The 4668-nt window shown below is 38.1% G+C and overlaps 1 pseudogene; it reads left to right on the plus strand.

The window, feature by feature from the left end:
- The first annotated feature begins 932 nt into the window (after window positions 1–932).
- LOC105509609 lies at window positions 933–1566 on the plus strand (annotated as a pseudogene).
- Window positions 1567–4668: the final 3102 nt, after the last annotated feature.

Raw genomic sequence — 4668 nt, forward strand, 5'->3', positions numbered from 1 at the left:
GAGTGTTTAGTATGGTGGTTGCCAGCAGACTCTGGGGCTAGACAGCCTTTGTTTGAATCCTGGCTCTATATCTTGCTAGCTGTATGACCTCTTTTATTTACATTCCCTGAGTTCAGAGATAATACTATGCATCTCATAGAGTTGTTATGAGGATTAGTTGTGTTTATAATTTAAAGTTCTTGGTATAGTGATTGACACACAGCTAGTGCTCAATAAATGTTAATTATTAACATAGCTATTATTTTTAAGGGAGGATACCACCCCTCATATGGTCTTATACCCAATTTCTGCCTCCAGAGAAAGAAGAAGTAAAAACTAAAAGGCAGAAATGAAATCCACAAGCAGACAGCCCGGTGCCACGCCCTGGGCCTGGTTAAAGATCGACCCCTGACCTAACTGGTTATGTTATCTATAGATTCCAGACATTGTATGGAAAAGCATTGTGAAAATCCCTGTCCTATTCTGTTCCGTTCTAATTACTGATGTGTGCAGCCCCCAGTCACGTACCCCCTGCTTGCTCAATCGATCACGACCCTCTCACACAGACCCCCTTAGAGTTGTGAGCACTTAAAAGGGACAGGAATTGCTCACTCGGTGTGCTTGGTTTTTGGAGATGTGAGTCTGCCTGCGCTCCCAGCTGAATAAAGACTTTTCCTTCTACAACTTGGTGTCTGAGGGGTTCTTGTCTGTGGCTCATCCTGCCACATTTATGTGATACCATTGCTGTTTCAGTGGGTTCTAGTCTCAAATTTGAAAGCAGTATATAATTTATTCTAGATATTACATTTACCCACATTTAATCCTCAACATCATAAACTTGAATTCTCACCTGCTGAATGACTATTCTTCTATAGCCCAAATTCGTGTGTTTTTGTCATGTAATAAATTGCTGTTCGATGAACATTGACTCTGGTGCTGTGGTCGCCGTGCAAGTCTCTGTAGGAGGGTTCACTGGGAAGGCAGCCTGCACTCATGAAGATGGCATCTCAGAGATAATGGCAGAGGGAGATAATCACATCACCAACCTGCTGGCTACAGAGACTGCAAGTCTGGAAAAACAGCTGCAAGGATGGGGAGAAGTGATGCTGATGCTGATGAAGTCCTCCAGTGGGAAACAGCCTGGTTTCCACCTGCCATCATGGGTGTGGTTTCTTTGAAGTTTCTTATTATCTACTATCTAGATCCATTTGGCTGACTACCTTGTTCCCATTCTGGTGCCTAGAATTTTTGGCTCCAATAAATGGACCACTGAACAACAGCAAAGATTTCATGAAATTTGCAGCAATCTAGTTAAAAACTTGATGCAGAGCTGTGGGTTGGTGGAAATGCCTCTTCACACTAAAGGAAGATAAACCTAAGATGTATTTCATGACCATGATCATTTCCCTTACTGAGATTGCTTAGGTGGGACAGCAAGTCCACAACTTGCTTCTCACCTGTCTGATAGTGACTTCTTTACTATTGCTTCCTAGACTAAACCAACATGGAATCATTTCTAAGTACATTGGAATGGCCAAAAGGGAGCTAAACCAACTTCTCAAACAAAAATAATAGAAAAATGAATAATTCATCTGCTTTATTCACTGTGATTAATGGAGCACCCATTGCCCCTGGGAATGGTTTCTGCTGTACTATCTGGATACTAAAATGTTACAGAAGTAGCTCTTTGCTCTCCCTCACTCTGCTCTTAGTTAATAGAAATGCAGGCTCGCCAAGTTATGCCTTGTGCATAGTGTCTTCATGTCGTGTATAGTTGAGTATGTTCTTACCAGTTGGCCTCATGGACAACTCATTAGTATGTGTGACTTGTTTTGATTTTCTTACCCAGGGTTAATTGAATTCTTGCTTTTAGACAACTTCCTTTTTTATAGTGGTGAACCTTGCCCTTTAGTACGATTCAAATGACTCTGGATAATTGTTCAAGTTCATCTTTGCTCTTGCTGGATACGAGGTAGTGGTCTGTGGCTACAGGAAGCTGATTCTACTGTCTGCTTCCACAGTCTGCTTAAAAAACTTTCTGACTTCGTGAATATAGAGACCAAATTTACCACTTCCAATGAAAAGACCAATTAAGATTCATTCCTCATTCTGTTTCTTTCCTGTGGGAGAAGAATCCCCATGGAATAAAATGAAACTGATTCCATGCACTAGTATGTGTAGGTTTCTCCCTTGTGCAAAGCTTAGCAATTTGTAGGAAACTTTGATCTTTTTGTCCAAAAAAAGGAATGTCCGACAGGCTTAAGCTTTTGTCCCTTTGCACTTAGACTTGAAGTTAGTAAATCCTTAAAGGCCTTTTAATAGCAGACTTCCAAAAGATTGCATTTAGGATTTCTAGCATATTTTTAATTTCAGATTTTCAGCTGATTTCAGCTATAATATACAGTAGGTTAAAATTCAAGTTTATGACTTTAAGACCAGCAATAAAGGATACCAGTCTTCTGTGTTTAGGCAAGATTCATTTCAATAGAAGATAATCTTATCTGGCTAATTTTTGAGACCAGAATAAGCCTTTTAAGGTAAACCTCACAATTCTCGTTTTATGGTAATACTGGTCATTTTAGTCCCCTGGGTTTGGCATGGGAGATAGTGACTACACTGGTGTCTGACTTTTTTTCCTAGAAATTTCTCCCTGAAAAATACAAGGACTGTTGGTGAGAGCAGACTTGAGGCAATGATAGTTGGCCTTTAGTCTATAAAGATTTTGTAACTCCTTGGAAAGCTTCTTATAATCATTCTTAACTTCTCGATAGCTAGAAATTTAGAGTATTTGAAATCTGTAGGAATGAAATCTGTAGGAATGAAAGCCAAAAATGTGACTGACTTGGGAACAATTCTTAAACTGATTAACTGGCTGTAATACGGTTTTGTGAATTTATTGCACCGATGTGGTACCTTGTGGTATATCTGTGCCTATTAAATAAGTGTTGTTTTCTCCTCTTTAATATTGTTGTAAACAGTGGTGCCTATTGTAGCATATGTTTGACTTTTAAAAAAAATATTTCATAAGAAAACTACCTTAATTTTACCTTACTTTCATTGTAAATAAGCCTGTCTTCCTATCTGGATTTTTCTCCAGAATAACTTTTTAAGCTTTAATCCTTTATTATTTCTTCTACTTTGTTTTGTGTAAAAGAGGAAAAGATTCAAAAAGTTGAAATCTTAAAAAATAAAAATAAAAATAAAAAATTAACATTGACTCTACATACAGACACTCTACATTGAGTGCACAACAGGTACTAGAATATAAAAGAAGATGAATCTCTGCCTTCGAGAGGTACAGGGTTTAATGAACTCTGGGTGACCATTTAGTTATTTGTCAAGCCTCTGTGAAGGGTATTCTGACATTGAGTGGCAGTTGCAGTAGTTGACCTTGGGACTTTATATTGGAGAATCCCCTTTGTGTGTGTGTGTGTGTGTGTGTGTGTGTGTGTGTGTGTGTGTTTCTTTTTTCTGTCTCAGGTTATCTGGCAGGCTGGATCAGGCACACAACAAATGAAAGCTTTGATTATTACCTTAGAGAGGCAGCTTAGTAGCATGGGGAGAGGTCAGATGTTGGTGCTAGAGATCTGAGTTCAAATCCTAGCTTTATCATTTAGGAGTTGTGACGTTGGATCAATTATTTCACTTCTTTGAGCCTCTACCTTTATAAAGGGAAGACTATCTAACGAGGATATTGTGAAGAAAAGTCATGATACGCATGAAGCACTTAGCACAGTTCTGGCACAAAGCAGGGCCCAGCTAAGGCCAGCCACGGGTGGCAGCAGCAATCCTGAGCCATAACGCCACCAGGAGAAGTGACCTGAGCGGCAACAGCAGATGTGACAGCAACTTTCTTCTTCTCTTTGTTTGCTCAGATGCTGCCTTTATAATGGTAATGGAGTATTTTCTAATTCAAAGTCTATTCCAGAGATAAAGAAAAATGATAGTGGGTTTCCCTGTAATTAATGGCATTTTTTAGCATTTCAGTCAGATTATAAATAGGATAAAAGATGCCTTATGTGGTGAATAACGCGTCTTTCTAGTTTTCTAGATTTATGAATTTAGCCCATATGAAATTAATTATTGTGGGTGTATTACATGGATGTGAAACATCTGGAATAATAGGATTTTATTGTTAATAGACCTCTCAGGAGCTCGTGACAAACATCCTTATAATAGCAACATATGCTGCTAGTTTAATGAGAACCATCTTTGACAATTAATGGTTCTTGTGCTTTCAGTAATTTACACATTTTCAAATTTTATATTCTTTATTTCACATCTTTATGGTTTCAGTTTGTGGCTTGTTTGAAATTAAGGCCAGAACTCCTTACAGAGGAGAGAAAAAAAAATTATTTAGTGTATACTATGTGCCAAGCACTGTGCTATATATTTTATATATGCGAATGTACATGAACATGAAATTACTTTAAAGCCTGAAAACAACCAGGCATCTCTTTATTTACAAATAGGAAGCCTGAGGCACAGTGAGATTAGTAGCTCATCAATGTGGATGCTCCAGCTAGAATTAAAGGTTGAATTTCTCTGTCCTTTCAATCATTAGAAAAGAAAGTATAATATTGTAGAAAAGATTCCATTTTCTAGAAATCATATTTCTGCTTTCAATAGTCCTTTTAACTTTCTACATAACAACCTTCAAGTTATTCCTGGGACATATTGGGCTTAAGC

This window comes from Colobus angolensis, unplaced genomic scaffold, assembly GCF_000951035.1.
Source record: "Colobus angolensis palliatus isolate OR3802 unplaced genomic scaffold, Cang.pa_1.0 Scaffold179, whole genome shotgun sequence".
NCBI classification, from domain to species: domain Eukaryota; kingdom Metazoa; phylum Chordata; class Mammalia; order Primates; family Cercopithecidae; genus Colobus; species Colobus angolensis.